This window comes from Denticeps clupeoides, chromosome 17 (genome assembly GCF_900700375.1).
Source record: "Denticeps clupeoides chromosome 17, fDenClu1.1, whole genome shotgun sequence".
Classification (NCBI taxonomy): Eukaryota; Metazoa; Chordata; class Actinopteri; order Clupeiformes; family Denticipitidae; genus Denticeps; species Denticeps clupeoides.
Window position 1 is genome coordinate 15,690,246 of NC_041723.1, and position 21,669 is coordinate 15,711,914.

Sequence of the window (21,669 nt, forward strand, 5' to 3'; positions counted from 1 at the left end):
GCAGACGAGCGAGAGTTGATGAAGCTCCCTGTACGCACTTTTGTTTGGAGTAGAAACCGAAGTAAAACAAGTAAAACTGGAGTTATTGTCCCGCTGGCTGGAATCATGAAGCGGATGTGTGCTTTCTACAAAATTCTTTCTTTATAACATTACCACAATGTTTCAAACAAAACCAAAGCAGCAGTATGTTGTGACTTGAACTTATGCACTGTCCCTTTTTTTTTTGTTTTAGTAGCATGCACACACATGTGTATATGTGTGCTGGCAAGTTATGTAACATGATTTGGGATGGGCAGTCCACATTTTGTCCAATCCAATACATTACTGTAAATACTGATACCCATTCTGGCCTATAGAAGTGAACGGGCATTCGTGGACATCATTAACACCATTCACCAACCACAATGTTTGGCAGACAGGAAGTCGTGAGTCTCAAAAAACTACAAAAAATGCTAATTTTTATATCCAGTCACTAAAGAACTGCAATGCTTTGCATGTTTCAAACCATGACGATCAGTGGAGATGCTTTTTTAGAGGAGGGGCGGGAAATTCTCTGGGCAGATAAAGCATGAGAAACGGGAGACAACACAAGGGGGCTAATTCCTCATCCGAGATGGCAGCAAAGCAGAATAGACAAAGCACTCTTAACACCTATCGCAATTTCTAGCCACTGCAGGACCATAGACAGGCTCGGGGAACTCGTATTAATGTTAAATAATCACACAACGTGAAATTTTCATGATAAAGAAGCTTTAATATTATAGTTGTTGCTATGGAGACATGTGTCTATTAAATATCCCTCGGCAGCTCCCCCTGCAGAGTGGTCCTAAAGCACGTCAGCTGCAGACTGACAGACCTAACCCCATTTGTTTCTATAAGTCACAATGAGCAGAGGTCAAAGTTTGACAAAACTTACTGTGGCGTGAACAGAAGCTTGCGGAGTGCCACTTATCCACACTGCTTGCTGCACAATTCAAAACGGTGAATTTCTGGGAACTGGCTTTGTATTTGTCTCAGAATCCAGACTGAAGAAATGATCGCTAATTGAATTGGCCCCGTCTTTCAGATGGCTGATACATAAATGACGTCATTACGTGGATCGATTCCAATATCCTCACATATGTTAGTAATCAATCAATCAAAGATTATGTCTCCCTGGAGACCGAACTGTGATTCCCCACAATGCAACCAGCAAGTTTTCTGTATTTAAGCTTGAGTTTGATCCTCCTACATCAGTGGAAGGGCAGTGAGCCTCCAGATATTAAGGAATGGACTGATTCTTTGATCCAGATGGCATCCTATGAAAGCCAAATCTGTTCAAAAAGGTGATAACTCTGGGAGCATTTCTGGCAATATTTGAAAGTTCATTGAATGTAAAATTTTATGTATACATAGTATTTTATATCTGCATATTCTTTCTTCTTTTTACTTGATTCTGTATGTCTTTTGCACAGTTTTTTTTATGTGAACCTGGTTAATATTTGTATTCATGTTGTACCTTTTTCTTTGTTTGATTGTTAATAAAAACTTTCATTACAAAAAAGTAATCAAGCAATCCAACAGACCTATCTGAGTCTATTCAATTCAATTATACAGAGTTTTGGGAACAAACATATGGTGTCTTCGAATAAGTTAATCACTGGGTTCAAGTAAACACCTATATTTGTTCACAGACATTCTCAAGACCTGTATACACAGTATACAGTATAGCACAGAGTGGCATTTTTTATATTTCATTTCTATGAAAAGGTGAAGCACTCCCAGTGAAAAACAAGTTTCAGTGGAAGTGAGTGGGACAACAAATATGTAGATGACGTTGCCATGGTGCATGTCTGTGACCTGGTACAGGTAGCATTTCCTCCTCCTAGAGAGTCCTGTGGGTGCAAGTGATTGATTGTGTACACGCATCTGGGGCCAAAAGAATGCAAGTGGCTGTAAAGAGTGGGAAGCCCCTGTAATCGAGGCATTTACATCCGAAGTAATGAGCCTTGCACAAATACTTCAATTATCATTAAACTAAACCGTAAAGTAACGATTCATCTGTTTGAAGTTGTACAGAAGTTAAAAGTGAAAGGAAAAAAAAACAACAGGAAAACCTGAAGAGAAATATCTACCAAAAACATTCCTTAAGCTAAGGCCACAACTTGCAAAAGTCGACAATAACCATGTTCTTGTGTTGTTTTTGGTGGGAGAACATGATTTACACACATAACGTAATATTTTGCACAAATATGCAGCTAAAAATGTGTAGGTCTGAATAACTTCTAATGTGGTGGTCCTTGCCTTTAACTATTTGGCACTTGGTACTGGAGGGATGATTGTTAAGTGTTATAACCGTGTTAAAATTAATACAGACACTGTAAAAAGATAAAAAAAATAACTATTACAGTGTGCTGCAAACTAACTAACATAAAATGAAATGTAAAAGTGTAAAAGTCTCACTCACTCACTATCCTTAACCATTTAGACACAGCTGCTAGTGCCCATCCGGGCACACTGGGCATCAGGGCAGGGACTAACCCAGAGCAGAGCGCCACACACACACACACACACACACACACACACACACACACTCACAATTACATTCAATTTAGAGTCCACCTTGTGTACAGATCTTTGGACAGTGAGTCATATTGCCAACGTAAATTGGTGTAATTTTGCTGTCCCTTCAAAATAATTAAACACACAGGCATTAATGTCTAAACCACTGCAAACAAAAGCGAGTACAGCCCTACGTGAAAATGTCCAAATTTTGCCCAATTAGCCCTTTTCCCAAAAAGATAGCGAGTCACGTGACTCGTCGGTGTCACTAGGAGCAGATGTGATAAGCTTGGTGCTGTCGTTCTTACACTCTCTCATACAGGACACTGGAAGTTCCACTCCTCATGGCAAAAATCTCTGAGGATCTGAAAATAAGAATTAAAGCTCTACATAAATATAACCTGGGCTATAAGAAGAATGCAGACATCCTAAAAACTGAGCAGCAGCACGGTGGCCAAGACCATACAGTGCTTTAACAGGACAGGTTCCACTCAAAACAGGCTTTGCCAGAGTTGGCCAAAGAAGCTGATAGCACGTGTTCAGCATCATATCCAGATGTCGTCTTTTGAAAATAGACATGTCGGTGCTGCCAACATTGCTGCAGTGCTTGAAGGGGTCCAGAAGGAAGCATCTTGAAAGTGAAGTGACTGTCATTGTGAAACACTGCAGCGCAGCACACGGTAACACAACAAAATGTGTCCCCTGCATTTAAACCTCACCATTGGTGAGCAGTGGGCAGCCATGACAGGCGCCCGGGGAGATGGTGTGGGAACTGTACTTTGCTCAGTGGCACCTCAGTGGTACCTTGGTGGTTCGGGATTCAAACCGGCAACCTTCTGATTACAGGTCTGCTTCCTTAGCCGTTAGGCCGCAACTGCCCCATCTTCTAAAGATGATGCACAAGAAAGCCAGCCATGTCCTGTGGTCTGATGAGACCAAGATAAAATTATTTGGTTCAGATGGGGTCAAGCATGTGGAGGTAATCAGGTGAGGAGAAAAAAAAGACAAGTGTATCTTGCCTACAGTCTGATGGTGGGAGTGTGATGGTTTGTGTTTGCCTGAGATCTGAACATAAATGTCAACATGTCCTGTGACAGACTGAAGGGCAGTATTTCAACATGATAACAACCCAAAACACACCTCCAATACCACCACTGCCTTGCTAAAGAAACTGAGGATGAAGGTGCTAGATGGCCAAGCATGTCTCCAGTAATCTGTGGGTCATCCTCAAACGGGAGATGGAGGCCTCTAACATTCACCAGCTCCGTCATGTTGTCATGGAGGAGTGGAAGAAGATTCCAGTGGCAACATCTTGAAGCTCCACTGAACTCCATGCGAGTTAGGGTATTGCTGGAAAATAATGCCAGAAAAAATATTGACACTGTGGCCACAATTTGGCCATTTTCACTTAGGGGTGTGTTAACTTTTGTCACCAGTGGTTTGGATATTAATGGCTGGTTGTTTTGAGGGGACAGCACATTTGCACAAATCCTTTACAAGCTGTACACTGACTACTTGACATTACATCAAAATGTCATCTCTCTGGTGTTACACAGAGGAAAGATATAATTAAAAAATTGTACTATCACATGTATTTCTGTCCATATAAAGAGCCCACTGTCCTTCAGAAGCAGCTGAACTCCAGCCTTCACCTCCAGACGTGACACTCAGCGGCGCAAACGTCGGAGGTGTGAAAAAACAGCCCCTGACAGCAACGCCGACTCGTCAGATTAAATGCTTTTGACACAAAGATATGGAAATGTGTCAAAATTCCGCCTGCACGACCACTGGGATGGAGGCCTGCGAGTCTATTTTCTGGCCCTCCCCTCGCCCGGTCTGTGTTTACGGAGATCACTCAGCAGCAGCGTCTGAGCAGATTTGTTATGACAACGCAGGACTCGACCTGCTTGGATTACGCCGCAAACCCTTCACCGAGAGCTCAATTCAGGAGAGAGGCTGAACAATTTTTTAAAAGTATTATTATTATTTTTAAAAATACCCCCATCTTCATGCCACTTTGCCCCTGTGGGCCTAGCTGTGCCCCTGCATGCCATAATTATACATCCATGCATGGACAGCTTTATCCAGTGAGCAAATCTAACGTATTCCCTGGCTCTAAATCTGGCAATGAATCATTTTAGCCTCTCTAGCAAAATCCAACTTAATCTCATTTCCTATAAAAAAATACAAAATATCTGTTTCCTCTATGACAGCAACAGCAACAAAAAAAATATTGTTGAGTTTTTCCCTTTAAAAAGACATTAAAAACACATAAGAACCTGTTCCTACAGCTGCCTGTGTGCATTGCTGGCGGTGAGGGTGGATGTGCAGATGTGAGAACGTTTCGGAGAAGAGTCCCCAAGCACAGGGCGTGCATCCTGGTTATTGCCTCAGTTCCTTTCGGTTAAAAAAAAAAAAATGGCAACAATAAGAGAAAATACATTTTTATTGTTCTCAAGAACAAGTCCATCTGGAGCAGAGCATCAGGTCCTGGGCTCCACCCTGGCCGTGCAACAACAACACACCCATGAGTCAAAGGGGTGTCTTTAGAGGGCTTAATACTACACAGCTCTGTATTTTCTAAAGTCTCCCCAGTGTGATGACGACAGAATACAACAGGTCCTTTTAAAAGGAGTGGATCTGGAGTGATTCACGCCGGCCTCTGTTTATTACAGGTACTGAGGGAACAATGTTGGCCCCATTGTAAACCCAGCAATGCAAAGAATCACATTTGGTCAAAAACCTTCATTCAGAAAAGGTGAGAAAGGGATTCAAATGGCGGAATGTTGGCATGAACCGGAAGAAAGGTGCGCTGCAGATCTGTCTGGTTGCTCCATTGTAGGGGATATTATTTCTTTTGAAAGTGAGAGAAAAGCAGAGGGCGAGCAAGTCACCGTCGGAGCCTTGAGGAACGGCACTTCGCGCTCGCAGGCTGTTATTATGCTGACATGTCTATACAAAGCTGGGCTGTGTCCTCAAGACTTTCTCAGGATTCGGCTGCACAACCCCATGAGGGTAAAAAAGAAATCGCAGCAGGTGCAATAAAAAGGCGCACGTCACGTATTAGCCAGTGACTGATGTGCAGCAAGCTGAGCATATCCATGATTCAAAGTACAGTCACAGGTGTGAAACATCTAAAGCGGACAAAAAAAAGAGACTCTGGCAACATTAAACTAGGGGTCACCAGCGCGACGCCAGGCCTGGCTCCGATAACAATCGGCGCGAATGAATGACAAGGGCAAAAATGCCACAAACCATACACCCACTCACACATGTAATTCAAGAGTACCCAGTTCAGGCAATAATGGCCTAAATACCCCTTCTGTGGCTTTTTTTGGTAGCCCTCGAGATCACAGGGACGTTCTGAGTCTTTCGTGACATCAAAGGTCCTACTTGGAAGGGATCAGCACCTGGCTGAGTGAATCACGTACATTCCCTGTATAAAATTACAACGTACAAGAGGAGACAGGGCATGACTTGCAATAGGGTAGAAAAAGAAAAAAAGTTGATCGACGCTGACTTCATCACAAACCTCCGATGACATTCACAAACCAAGACTCTTGCCGGCCAAGTCATTTACAAGAACACAGTGGGGTCAAACAGCTTCTCCTGGAGCGAACGGTGTGACAATTGACAGCGTAGGACAAAACAAAACACAAATGAGACACGACTGGACGTTTGCACAAGGCAATAAGAAAAATAAGACAATGTAGTACGATGCAGCATCAAGCACGAGTAATGCAGGGGTCCATGTATTAAAAGTATGGGGTAATTTATGAATGTCTTTGTTTTCTATGAAAAAACAAGTTGAATGGAAAAGTCAAAATTATAGTACAAAAAAAAATATACATATTATATCCATGACTTTTCTGAATGACCCTATACTTTTAAATGGCCAAATAAGAATAATTTGTTTGAAGAAATTGTGTTGGCAGTAACACAGCAACAAATATCACCAAATACAATAAAAGGTAAAAGGAGTTTAAATTCTGGGTGGTTTTATGTATTTAAGAAGTAAAATTATAAACCCAAGGAGGGCACAACCAGGGAGAGTGGGAGTAGGCTAGTGGGTAGCACACTCTCCACTGAACCATACGATCACAAAGTCCCAGGCTCCAACCCCACTTACTACCATTGTGTCCCGGAGTAAGACACTTAACCCTGAGTGTCTCCAGGGGGACTGTCACTACTGACTCTACTGACTTTGGAAAACTGCTGGAAATGGTGAGGTGGTAAATAATCAGTCTAGGCTGAGTCTAAATCCAGCTTAAATGCCAGCGTTATGTGACGGAGGTGGGTGACTCTTTAGGGAGACTCTGTGAGGGCGAGAGAGACGGCGTGCAGTTTGTGGTTCAGCTCCCCGGCTGAGAGCGCTATGTGCCCCCAAGGTCATGCCTTTTTGTTTCCCTGCACCAGGCGTCCCTGGCGACCACTGTAGATATGGATCACTGGTCCCTGTCTGTGTTTCTGGCCATCTAAGCTGCAAAAAAAAAAAAAGACAACTGTGATTGAGGAAAGAGGGGCGGGGAGGGGGTGAAAAGAAAGGTTTAATCTTCCTCTCTAGCAGGAGGACATGGACCAGTGCAACCCACAACAAAGTCAGACCACAGCCAGCAACTTTCCGGCCCTCTGGGGGTCAACGGGTCATGGAGGGGGAATCGAGGTTCTTTACCGGACACCGTGATTCACTCTGGTTTGCGAACAGGATGTAACGCCACACAGCCTCTCTTTGTTTTGGAGCTCGGAAACGACACAATGATTCCATTAGGCAGGAACGCGGTGGACGTAGTAAATGTGCAGGGATGTAGCTCTTGGAGCAGGACAGCTCATTCGGGAGTGGCCCCTATTGATCTCCACACCCGGCCGCAAGCTCCACCCAGCTGAAAACATCTGAAATGAGTTACATCGCTGGACCCTGTTCTACTGTGGACCGCGTAGCTGGTCCCAGAAAGCAACGTGTGATGTCTGAAGCCCAATCTAAAGGTCGATTATGAGCAAAGCTGTTTCTCTTATTCACCACCACCACCAGCCACAAATGTGTCGAGCAAATAAGTGTAACTCCATAAATCAGATGGCAACTAACCCCAGAAAGTCTTTTATGGGTAAATGAGTTTATTATGATTAATTATGTTTTTTTTAACTGGTACCCGTATGTTGGTTTAATTTTAATTTGGACCATATGCTCTTCTTCATAATGAATTTATTCACAAGCTAAAAAAGTACATGTGAAACAGCTCATAATCATCATCAATTTATTCTGCGGTGTGATCATGAAACCGCTTAGTGAAGCCGAATGAAGGGTTACTTCGGGTCACTGCAGTGAGTTCAATATAGTACAATTTTTTAATTATATATCCCAAAATCACATACAGTATGTCTCAATGGGCTTTACAGAGGACACATTGTGTTTTGTCACCATTTGTCACTTAACATAATCTAAATGGAGGTTAGGTGATGCTACAGAACTTCACCCTCAGAAACAGATTTGGATGAACCTAATAAAAATTACAATTTTGAGCTGGGGCTTATTCCATATGTTGCATAGACAGGTCCTCAAAAATATATTATATAATTTCAGGGTTCTTACACATTTTACAAAAGACTTTCCATGACTTTTCAATTACTCTAAGGCACATTGTCTCTGTTCTCTGAAATTTCACCAAAACTCAAATTTACCAGAAAATTGTTAAACTAAACAGCCATGAAAAGCTTAACTTAAATAACAGTGTTTCTTCTTCCAAGTTTGTGCAGCCTGAGCCCAAGTAAAATGGAGCCCATCAGGTTCTGGCATCAGATCATCAGATGTAATTCACATGAATTTTAAAAGGAGAAACACATTATATTGAAGCAACCATGTGATGTGGTTCACTATGTAGAACCAGCAAAGATTCTACAGACAAGCGCTAGTTTTAAACATTGTAAACGTAGTAAAACCTTTCTGCCGCAGTCTTACGAGAACTATGTACGTCATGTTATATGTTCATGTGTCAAATCAGATTTCAATGACTTTTCCATGTTTATTCCGTATTCCAAAACTGTTCAAAATTCTCTTTTCAAATTCCATGAGTTTTCCAGGTTTTTAATCACCATAGGAACCCTGAAATATATTCTTGTGTGTGTGTGTGTGCGTGTGTGTGTGTGTGTGTCTGTGTGTGTGTATTGATTGTTCCTGCCTTGTCCTGAAAGATCTGCTTGAACTGCTGGCTTCCTGTGAACCTGACACAGAAAAGCAGATTTAGGAAATGGGTGGATGGATAGTTCAGGTAACAGTTCGCTGTCATAGAAAGTTATTAGCATGTTCTTATGGTTTATTTATTCAACGTAAATACCAGAGCCAGATTAACCAAAAAAAAACAAAAAAAACACGTAAACTGCCGCATTTTTGGTGTCTCATGTTCTTCTCTAAATAAGCAAGATAACTGAACATTGCAAAACTGACAATTAATCTTGCTCTCTCTTATCTTTATGAGAACATCTTTATTATGGCTCTTTTCCTGTAGTAAACCATTCCCTTAAAAAGCCTGACTCTCAGTTCGAAGCTTCCACGATTCCAGAATTGTGGCTGATCAAATGATGACATTTTTGGCCTTGCTTCCATTTTTTCGGGCCAGAGACCGAATCATGATTAATTCCTCTTCTAATCACTGAAGCATATTTGGACCAGTAGTCGAGATCCAGCAGTCACTGCCAGCTGCCATCTGGTGACATCCTTCTTGGCTTTGAAGTGTGATTGGTGAGGAGATAAATAATGAACGCTGGTCACAATGACAAACAATAACGTGCTCAGAAACAGAAACCGTGTTGGCCCTCCACTTAACATGCATCGGGGTGAAAGGGATATCAGTTATTTAGTCACTTCGGAACACGTCATCAAAGCACAAAGTTGACCTCCGGGGCCCAAATCTGTCAGAAGACACTGAGCGGCCTCATTGACTGTCATTTGTCCAGAGGGTGAGTTTCAACCAGATATAAAAGGGAGTCTGAAAGCCTGACTCACACCCCGCCTTTAGCCCACATTTCAGGGTGCAGGAGGACATCAAACGTGGACAGGTTCCCGTTCGTGGACATTTCTGTACCCCAGGCAGTTCTGGTTCTTTCTAAAAGGGACAGACAGAAACCTGAGACCCTATTACAGGTGGGCAGTTTCTGTGCCTCCTTTGTTTAACCAAAAATGACTTTCCTGCTCCTACGTTTCAATTCCAAGTGTTGACTTATGTCTACTTGTGTGTGTGTGTGTGTGTGTGTGTGAGAGGTGGCTTATTAATTCGTTACACTCTACAAAGTAATTATCTCTCCATATAAATTTAGCTGGAAAAACATCCCATTCTCAGGATATACCTGGCAAGTAAAGCATCGCTGTAATCCCGTGGCTCGACCAGCTCTGGGACAATTTGGGACATCCCAAATTGTACACATGATCATGGAAACGTAAGATGGGAAATCCCAGGTCAATGGCATTTTGTGCTTTTGTCTTTCGTGAAGGACCCCTGCCTGTGTCTTCGTCAAACTGCAAACCTTTACTTTACTTTACTTTATTTAGCAGACGCTTGTATCCAAAGCGACTTACAAGAGGAAGACACCAGCAATTCTCGTTCGATTTCTATAGAATATTGAGTTTACAAACTAAGAGCCCTGACAAGGCTCAACTTGTCAGCGAAGAGCATGCTCAGAGATTGTTAAGTGCTAGACGAAGAAAAAATTATAATGTATATATACATTTTTGTATTGTTTTGTGCAATGTGTATGCATGTGCGTGTGTAAGTGTTAGATTTGTCAGGTTTTCACCTGCTTCTTAAAAGTGGTGATAGTCTCGGCTAGTCGTATGGAGGAGGGCAGGTTGTTCCACCAGCCAGGGACAACAACGAAGAACAGAGTTGATTGGGATCAGAGACCCCGTGAAGAAGGAATTTTTAGTCTCATTTCATTTGCTGATCTGAGAGAGCATGCAGGAGTGTAGCTCCTCCCCCAAACCTCCCCCAAACAAGAGGTGTCAAGAGCCAGCAAATGGCTTGAGGTGGCATGACGAGAAAGTCCTTGTTGGGACCGTCTCCCTGTGAGCTTTGAGCGCTCTTCACTTCCTCCTCCATCGAGAGCTGGGGGATCTCTCCCCAGTTTTTTTAAGGTTTTTTCTGTAACAGGTTTTCTGTAATATTTTCTGTAAAAATTACATACAATTTTTACATGTAACTGCAACAGTAATCTACCGGAATTAATAAAATAGAAACTGGTCATTCTTGTAACCTCTAGAGTGCCATCATGCCTCTTTTTTACAGAAACCTCTGTTGGCAGCAAGAAGGAGAAGGTTGTGGATTCAGGATGATTGCTCAGTGGGTTTTAGTATTACATGCAAATTTCTTCAAGGAGTGACACAAACCCAGCAATTAGATGACGATACTGGGAGTGAAACCAGAATCCCCACAAAGGAGAGCTTTAGCTGAACAACTTCCCATGTAAACGAGTGACAAGCTGCAAAACAAAAGGCTGCACACGGTCGCCTCCAACCGACTTCCTGTGCGCCAGACAGGGAGATGCTGGGCCGATTCTGCCTCTGTCAGCATTCTCGCCGAGTTCCACGGTGGCCACGGAGCTCCCACCAAATCCGTTCCGTCACGCCGGCCGTGGGCGCATAAAATTAGACGCGCGAGCGTCTTCGAAGGGGCAGCGGCGGAGTTCAATTTGCCCTCTCCTCAGCACTTTCCTCCGCCTCGTCGCTGAGATGGAATTATAACACCCCCCTCCTGACAATTATACCCCCGGTCAACTTTCGAGCCCCGACCCAGCCTGCGGGAAGGTGTGAAGAAAAGCGATAAATGGCGTTAGTAATAATTACCAATGAGTGCAGGTATCACTGTGGCGGGTCAATTGAAGAGAGCAACTAAAACATCAGGTCAATTTCACATGGCAACAGTTCAAAGATAATTTATGCAAGTTGTTTTCCTCGTCCTTTACTTTGGAGGCGTCGTGTATCACAGCGTGCGAAACGGTTCCTGTAAACCCTTGGATTTTATTGTAAACATTTGGTTCCGCACTTGCGGTGGTTTAAACAGCCCTGAACAAACACTTTACCCTGGCGTAATGGCTTTGACCTGGGTGACTTCCCGGCCCCCAGACCGTTACGAGCACGTCACCGCATGAATACAATCATGACTCAATAATGACTCTTTTGTTCAACCTCGGTGCCAAAAAAAAATAAAAATACTATCCCATGTGGAGCTTTTTATTACTTTTTTGTGTGTCAGTCACGGTGGTTGGCTGCATAAAGAAACAAAAGTTCCCCCTCTCTCCCAGCCAGTCAGGCACCCAGGACCCTTTCTGTCCGTTCTGATTAGAGGCGCGGTTGCTGCGAGGTAGGAAAATGGCATTCTGAAGTCGGTGGCCCTGTAATTTGGATTTCACGGGGGTCACTTCGTACATGTCCGCCTCGGCGACGCCTTAAGACGATCCAATCTGCATACCAACACACAGGTATCTCCCCTCTGATGCATTACCGAGGTTCGCTGCACTCAACGCTGCGTTCCAACAATGGCCAGAGTACGGCTCACAATGAGAAGCCGGCGCTCAGTAGCCACGACCGACTACTTCCTATTTCTACTGATCTAGAACAGTGCCACTGGAAATAACAGGTTAGTATAAATTGGGATTGTCTGTCAACACCAGTACAGCTGTCCACGGGCACAACTCACTTAAGATGCTGGGCGTGGTGAGTGTCACCTCTACTATTACTGGACATTCCCGCCTCCCGTTGAGAAGAGGGGATTCGGATTAGTTGTGTTGCACAGGATGGCCTGTCCGTCACCCTGCTATTTATAACCACCTTTCCAACCGGGACCGAGGGGTGTGAATCCACGTTCTGCTGTCAGCGTAGGATAGGTTAGAGGTTTTAAAAGCTCTCCAGGGTGTCCCATTCACATGCAACAAGATCTTGTTCAATTACTGACAATACGCTGTGGATTTTAACATATGTCACACTCCAAAAAAACGTGTAGCGCATGTGACAGAATGTGACAGAAGCTAATAAGGCATGGCATCTCTTAGCATTGGCAATGGAACACAATCAAAGGCAGGCTTGAGTTTTCTTACTGAAGAAAGTAGCCTCCATCAAGTTCGATAAATGGGTGCTGGAGTGATCAAGTCACACAGTCTAGAGTGACTTTTCTCTCCACGAATCATGTCACATCATTCTTCCTGAAATGTGATCTTACTCCGATGCAAATACTGAGAATAATTTTAATCAGGTTTTATATATAGCAAATATAAATATGATAAAACACACTACATTAGTCAATCTATTTTTATAATATATATTAATAAGAGCCTCCTTGGATAATTGCTGCATGGATGAATTTGACCTCATTCATTTGTTTGAAAGGGGAAAGAGGGATATTTGGGGTATAGTAGTTCCTCCAGAAAGAATATTGTCTAGGGTTGTTCATTTCTGTGACTATAATACATACACACGTGGACAAAATTGTTGGTAACCTTCAGTCAATGAAAGAAAAACTCACAATGGTCACAGAAATAACTTTAATGACAGTAATAATAAATAAAAATTCTATGAAATTTAACCAATGAAAGTCAGACATTCATTTTTAAAGTTTAAAGTGAAGTGATTGTCACATGTGATACACAGCAGCACAGCACACGGTGCACACAGTGAAATTTGTCCTCTGCATTTAACCCATCACCCTGAGTGAGCAGTGGGCAGCCATGACAGGCGCCCGGGGAGCAGTGTGTGGGGACGGTGCTTTGCTCAGTGGCACCTCAGTGGCACCCTGGCGGATCGGGATTCGAACCGGCAACCTTCTGATTACGAGGCCGCTTCCTTAACCGCTAGGCCACCACTGCCCCATGCTTCAACATGCTTCAACCATGCTTCAACAGAATTATTTAAAAAAATAAACTCATGAAACAGGCATGGTACCCCTAACTTAATATTTTGTTGCACAACCTTTTGAGGCAATCACTGCAATCAAACGATTCCTGTAAAGGTCAATGAGACTTCTGCACTTCTCAGCAGGTATTTTGGCCCACTCCTCATGAGCACACTGCTCCAGTTGTCTCAGGTTTGAAGGGTGCCTTTTCCAGACGTCATGTTTCAGCTCTTTCCAAAGATGCTCAATAGGATTGAGGTCAGGGCTCATAGAAGGCCACTTTAGAATCGTCCAATGTTTTCCTCTTAGCCATTCTTGGGTGTTTTTAGCTGTGTGTTTTGGGTCATTGTCCTGTTGCATGACCCATGACCTGCTTCTGAGACCAAGCTTTCTGACACTGGCCTGCACATTTCTCTCTAGAATCCCTTGATAGTCTTGAGATTTCATTGTACCCTGCACAGATTCAAGACACCCTGTGCCAGATGCACCAAAGCAGCCCCAGAACATAACAGAGCCTCCTCCATGTTTCACAGAAGGGTGTTCTTTTCTTGATATGCTTCATTTTTCCGTCTGTGAACATAGAGCTGATGTGCCTTGGCAAAAAGTTCAATTTTTGTCTCATCTGTCTATAGGACATTCTCCCAGAATTGTGGCTTGTCCAGTCTGGCTTTTTTATGATTTGTTTTCAACAATGGTGTCCTCCTTGGTCGTCTCCCATGGAGTCCACTTTGGCTCAAACAACGACGGATGGTGCGAACTGACACTGATGTTCCTTGCTACAGTCCCATGGATTTCCTTGCTACAGTCCCTTACATTTCTGAATAATATGTGCAACTGTAGTCACAGGAACATCAAGCTGCTTCGAGATGGTCTTAGAGCCTTTACCTTTGACATGCTTGTCTATAATTTTCTTTCTAATCTCCTGAGACAACTCTTTCCTTCGCTTCCTCTGGTCCATGTTGAGTGTGGTACACACCATGTCACCAAACAACACAGTGACCACCCGGAGTCCTATATATAGGTCCACTGACTGATTACAAGATTGTAGACACCTGTGATGCTAATTAGTGGACACACCTTGGATTAACATGTCCCTTTGGTCACATTATTTTCAGTCCTTTCTAGGGGTACCATCATTTTTGTCCAGGCCTGTTTCATGAGTTTATTTTTTTAAATAATTCTGTTGAAGCATGGTTGAAAAGCAATGTCTGACTTTTATTAGTTAAATTTCATAGAATTTTTATTTATTATTACTTTTGTCACCATTTTTGTGACCATTTTGAGTTTTTCTTTCATTGACTGAAGGGTACCAACAATTTTGTCCACGTGTGTATATGACATTCATATGAATTATGACTGTTTTGATCTCCCATCATTGGCCGTTCAGCACTGCCATTTCATATAATATGCACATTTTTGGTCCGTGGAAGGAAACCTGAGCACCCTGAGGAAATATGGGGAGAAGATGACAGATATAAACTCTGTTCTGTAATCCAGTCAATACACAATAAAAAAACGACTGATGTGTTGAAAATGTGAAATGAAATGATCAAGTCAGTGAGTGCTCAGCACGTCCTGTTTGCCACTGAAACATTTCAGTCAGTCAGGTGGTATCATGGAGATGGAACGTCCATTAGATCACCATGGAAACTGGACAGGGGATTCTACTGCAAACATTTAAATGAATAGCCACCTAATCTCACCCAGTCCCCCGGCTTTTTAGCCAAGGCTGACTGAAGAAACAAACTTTATGCATCCAGAAATGCAAAAAGAGCAATCGATCTTACTTATTTGAGACTTGTTTGACAATTAAATACAGCACAACTACGAGACGTGTGCTTTACAAAACAAACAATAGATCTGAAGATGCAATCAAACTAAATTCTAAAGTGATAAATAAAGTGAAGTGATTGTCACTTGTGATACACAGCAGCACATCAAACGTAGCACACAGTGAAATTTGTCCTCTGCTTTTAACCCATCACCTTTGGTGAGCAGTGGGCAGCCATGACAGGCGCCCGGGGAGCAGTGTGTGGGGACAGTGCTTTGCTCAGTGGCACCTCAGGGGCACCTTTGCTGATCGGGATTTTGCGCTTCCTTAACCGCTAGGCCACCACTGCCCCAGAGGGTCTAGGGTATTTTGTAAAAATGCCACAAAATCAAACATTGCCATTACATGTCATTTTAGACTTCATGCAGATATTAGTTAAAATGCATGTAATAAGTCATTTATTTTATAAAAAAAGACAAAAAATAAAAGAATATTAACTTCACCTAGTTCTAGGCATAAATATTAGAGTAGAGCATACAAAATCGTGCTGAGAAATAACTTTAAACCATGTGGCGAGCACTCATGTCCAACATGTAGAGTGGCAGAGTGGGTAGTCCTTTCGTGGGGACCCATGCTTATGGCCCTGCCCTGGCTTCCCTTTGCTCATGAGTCTCCACCAGCTGTTCTGCTTTCCACCCACGTTCTAAAAATATGAATCTTAGGTAAATTGCTATATTTGCCCTGGCGTGTGTCTGTGTGAGAAGCCTGAACTGGCTCCAGCTCCCCTACAACCCTGATGTGGATAAGCATGCATAGAAAAATGTGATGGTGACTTTCCGAAACAACAAGAATGGAAAAAACACCCAGAAAAAAAAATATCACAACTGACGTGGCAAAATATTTCAGGAGATTATAGCACAGGCGTCCTTTCTTCCTGTGGAATTCCCAACTCTTACTTGAAGGCTTTAATGGAGGAACAGGTGGGACATGGTGTGAGACTGTCAAGTGGCCAGCAGATTACAGCCAAATGGCACGATCTAGCGCCCCCTCCAACCCACACATTCTGTCATACTTTTCTATTCTCTTCTATATCTGGGTTCAGAATTTGCACCTACAATTCCAGCATTCGATACATATTTATTATAGAATTATTTGCTAATTTGAGAAGAATCTACTGTATAGAATACATCTTCATAGCCACATAATGAAAATCCCTGTAAATCTCAGGGTATCATATCGAGAAATTTAACTGCACACAAGGAGGATTGAGGAAAAGTAAGAAGTGTTGCGCAACATCTTGAGAAAATTCCCTGTGAGTGAGCATAGAACATTAAGCAATATCACCAGAACTCCAAATCCTGTTACAATAAGTAAAAGGGACTGGTTTAACGATCCGTATAAGTTTCGCACAGAATTAACGGCCCACAGGAATGATTTCTCCAGTGTTCAAGGGGAGAAAATAAAAATCTCCTGTTTCCAGAACCAGTAAGTCATGGAAGCTGAAGGGCAGCCAGTATGACACCCAGTGCTCTCGGTGTGGAGCGTGCATGAGGAACTGTTGACAACTGGCTTTCTGCAGAAGGCGATATGACTGTTTCAGTGATAAAGGGAAGTGACAACAGTTGTGAACTCTGAAAAGCATTCGAAGTCTGCTTGACAGGACTCCCACCACCCGTCTGTCACATGGCATAATCGTCTACCGTGCGCTATTAAACTAGGAGACGCGGACGCAATTATAAATGGCTTACAGCAAAACGAGGTGTTAACAGGTCGTCCAATCAAACTCACTGATTAATGTGTGTACACAGCTAGAATAAATGAAGAACCAAACAGATTCGGTGCTTTTTAAAATCAGTGTTTTAAATCATAGACATATAACTGTGCTTCTCAGAATCATATATTCTGCAGCATTTGCAATGCGGCACTTTTACATCATGTAGCATCTTCCTGTCTTTATGTTGGGTTTAATAGATGTCTGAGGCAAATGGAGGAAGAGTGTGAATATATGGACTGGATGAGGAAAAAGGCTGTTTGAATGTCAGTCCTGAGAGATGGTACTAATAGGGCACTACTAACAAACCATCATTAAAGCTCATCTTCTAGGTGTAAGAAATAATGACACACCAACAGAAAAAGGGCTTAGTATCTCCTTTCCAATATCCAGATACCTAGCAAGCAGTCCTTACAAGTTTACAGCCAGGTGAAGGAGACAAGCTCCTGTTCGTCCACAGGTTAAATATTTAGCTAAAGCATCTACCACACTTACAGAAACCCGAAGGAGTAACACTCCAGTATGCACCTCTTTCTAATGTCAAAATACAAGATACGATGAAAGAAAAAATATTGATTCTGAATGAAGAAATGACAATCATGATCCAGTAAAACCCTTACGATTCTCGCTTGATTATAAATCATGAGGACCAGAAACAGGAGAGAGAGGCCTAACCGCTGTGCCCTCCAAAACTGTCCAGGGTGATGAAAACAGATCATCTGGATTACATATAATAGGACAATATATAGGAAGGATGTGATGACAATCCCCTTCAGGATCCCTTCATTCTAACTGCCCAGGCAGACAGAGCAAACTACAAAAAACCATCCATCCCTAAGCAATAAATCTCTTTACCACGCAGCAATATTGTGAAATTGTGTGTGTGTGTGTGTGATTGTCCTGTGGTCAGGTTGTTCATGTAAATTCTTGGAAGTATTTTGTTTTGTAATTTAAAAACCAAACGGAAATGGTCTTGGCTAGACAAATATTATCTACGCTGTTTTATTTTATTTTTTTATATCACGTTATATTGTACATTGTCCGATGAAACTTTCTCAGTGAAACTTTCTTTGTGCAAAACTGTAAATCCAACAGACCAGGCAGAAACAGTGCTAAAGAACCCAGCTGTGATGACAGCTGCTAATCCAACACTAATTTACTATAAAGGAACATCTGGGCCAATTATTACAAGTCAGAGTGAACGGTCCTCGTTTAGCTTTACTCACAATATCTGATCATGGTTGAAATGCTTTAGCAAGGTGACAGAAGGGATCTTCAGCTCGAATCCATAATTCCTGCCATGTGCTCCCATCCACACGCTTACAGGACAAAACCACACACTATCGTGCTCTGGAAAGGACGTACGTGCAGAAATCCAGTCACACCCCGGTGAGATCAACATCTGATTGGGACAGAACAAAATAAATAAGTACATAAAACCTCCAGAGTGAATTGCAAACACATGCTTTCCCAATGTCGATGGCGAAAGAAAGGCCGGGTCACCGATTATTTCATGGGACAGACATTCATACAGCCGGAGAATTAGAGGTGTGAACCTTCACTGGTCTCAAGAATCGATTCGACTACGATGATCAATGCCTTGATTATCGATGCATCGCGATGCATCCCATTAATTTTCTACATTACTTCACATGATGTTTTCAAATACATGAGTTAAGGTCTCATTCACCCGTGTCCACACTTAGATTTGCTACAATGAGCAGAAAAACAGTCAGAGAAGCAGTCAAAGTTCAACAGATTTCACAGTGGTGTGCTTACAAGACCATCGAGTGCGCAGCATGAAACTCAAAATTGGCGCTGGTCTCAGATCAGGACACCACAGTCAATCTTGGCACTACTTTATAACAAGAATCTTTATGCCGCTGCCAGAAAATCACCAAGCAACTCCATATAATCAATTACGTTCTGCAGTGCATCAATGCAAAATTGAATATAAGATATAGTTCAAAACCCCTGAGCATCAGCTGCTAATCTGCAAAATCTCTAGACAACCACATATTTTCCGAGGATGTAAACACAGTTCTAACAGGCACATAGTTAATTACTCTACGCTCAGCTTTACTACAAAAAAACAATCCTGCATCATATCTAAAGGAAAAAATGTCATTCAAACGTGATTTATAGGCAGACAGACCGGCTGGGAGAAAACTGGTGCTAGAATTGAGAAATTAAATATTGTTCATGTTGTTGATATTTCATGTTAGGAAATGATCAGTCTGATGTATCTGATGTTAGTCTTGTCCACCAATAAGGTTTAACAGTCCTCTGCAGAGGCATCACTGAAATATTATTACCTCCGAGAACAAGTGCTGTTGTGCTACATGAACTCAGGCCGGGCTCAGTCACTCAGGGCCGACCTTTACTGCACACACCTGACAACTCTCCTGCCCCAGGAGAATGTCACGGTGTCAGCGCATGACTAGGAGCCTCTTCATTTACCCGCCAAAAGGCCCTGGTTTTAATTAAATAGGAAAACTACATCGAACTGAGTTCATCTCCTCTGTCTGTCACAATCACTTTGACAGACAAAGGCAAATTCAGGTAAGATAAATAGAAATGTTTTGCATTTATTTATTTAGTTTTATTTTAATGAAAGAACTGCTGAAAAGTCTTGTAAGTCAGCCGGTGTCACTCAGGATGCAGGTCTCTGCAGGCACACGTGGCCACTTGGGGCGATGATGTTACTCTGGTCCAAGAGTGAAATTGGCTGCACTGACAGAGTGGCAAACACACACAAGCAACATTTTTCATGGTTCACATCGCACACCAGAAACCACCATCGCAACGTTTCTACAGTTTTGGAGGGTTTGTGTTTGATTGACCTGTATGATATTATAATTTAGTAACTCTGCTCTCAAGTGCCTGACCCACTCACAGTGCCAAGCAGCACACGAGGCTCACCTTAAAAGCCCTTGCGAAATTTGCAAACTGCTGAAAGGCCTCTGGCACCCACTCATCTACAGGCGAGGAGAGCTCATCTGCTCCATGTAGTACCTGTCTCAACGCATTTGTCATGCTTGCCAATTCATTTTCATCTATATTTCCCACTTAAAAGCCCCTCTTTGATGGTGAGCAGTGTTGTTGAAAAGGATATTCTCCATCTAGGATTTTGGATCAATTAGTTCGGGTTTTTTTCCCGCAGTGTGGATTGAAGCTGCTTCAGCCTTTCCTTTTATCTGTTATAACTCAAATGCTTTATTAGTACTGGGTCTGGACCTATTTTTAGTCATTCTTGCGTGAAGGGATGAACTGCCGGCCATTTTAACATATATAAGTCGTACAGAGTTCTATGAACTGTAACCCTTATTTTATGGGAAAACATCACAGAACAGACAGAGTAAGACACTGAATTCACATACGATGTTCTCATATTGACGTATATATCAATTTAGAGTTGATAATATACATGGGAAAGAATGCCCCCTAGTGACCACAATTAAAGTTGACAACAACAACCTGAGGAAAAATGTGGAAATGAAGGAATTTCCACATGTGCACACCCAGATGGTTCCAGGGGTACACACATTGTTTGCTCATTTATTAGCAAATTGCGCAAACAATGTCTGTTTCGTCTCAGGAACCATTAAGTGAAACCAGTTGCATGTCATGATTACAGTTGGCGAGAACAACACGGCACAAAACATTGTCTGACTACAGCTCTGATTTATATGTATAAAAAATACCAACGGGCTGCACACATACAACACAAAGCATGACCGTGTGTACGCTTCGAAAAAACGGGGAGGCGCATGAAGCACACAGCTGGTGCACTGCAGCCTTCAGTACATAAACTACAACTACAGAAAGTCCTGAACAAGCAATGGAAGCTTTTACTAGCAGTTTTTTATGAGACAATACACTCCAATCTGCACTGAGCACCTCTGGCAGTGGATTTGAAAAAGTTGCCACATTTTTTTTGGTCCTGCAACCTCACAATTATGCACTTTTCTGTTTTTGTATAAAATATCTTTGATCCACAATGATTTCTACTAAAGTACCCTGAAATATGAAATGTCGATGAGTATTAGATCAACTTGCCCAAAGGCATTTTTCCTTATTGTTGCATCACAGAGTGTTGATGATACTGACAATAAGAAAATAAGGATTAATTGGTTTTAGTTCATGAAAAGCAGAAGGTTGAGAGTCTCTTGAAGGTTTGGGTTGATTGCTCCCTGGCTTGTGTTCAGGTAGCTTACTACACCAGAGATCACCCATTTTGGTCCATTGTTTGGTCCTTAATAAGAGCCTCTCCTGCAAACATCTCAGTGCACAATGCAGTAACTGACCTCCTTTCACTCATAGACCTCCTTCATTTGTCTTTCCCAGCAGACATTAAGCTCCACTAAAAGCACCTTCTTGCTCGAGTCTTATGTTAAGCCCAAGTCTGGCCTGAGCAACGTTCTTGCATTGCTGCCATAGGCTGACCCAACCTAAGGCTAGGAACCCTTGTTGACACCCTGGGCTCTGGTTGCCAACTTTCACCAGAGGCGAACATCACAGATGTGATTTAATACCATTCAGCTGATACCCTCAGAAACACTATACCATTCACCAGGCGCATAATTTAAAGAGAAGTGAAGTGAAGCGATTGTCATTTGTGATACACAGCAGTACAGCACACGTTGCACACAGTGAAATTTGTCCTCTGCATTTAACCCATCACCCTTTGTGAGCAGTGGGCAGATTCGAACCGG

At 42.5% G+C, this 21,669-nt stretch overlaps 1 protein-coding gene across 1 annotated transcript in view; it reads right to left on the reverse strand.

Annotated features, from left to right (window-relative positions):
• Positions 1 to 18,199, reverse strand: part of LOC114766680 (semaphorin-4B-like) — an 88,049-nt gene extending 69,850 nt beyond the window's left edge. Inside the window, exon 1 of the mRNA XM_028957763.1 lies at positions 18,181 to 18,199. The gene's annotated coding sequence lies outside the window, so the exon portion shown is untranslated. The remainder of the gene's footprint in view (positions 1 to 18,180) is intronic.
• Between the last annotated feature and the right edge of the window lie 3,470 nt (positions 18,200 to 21,669).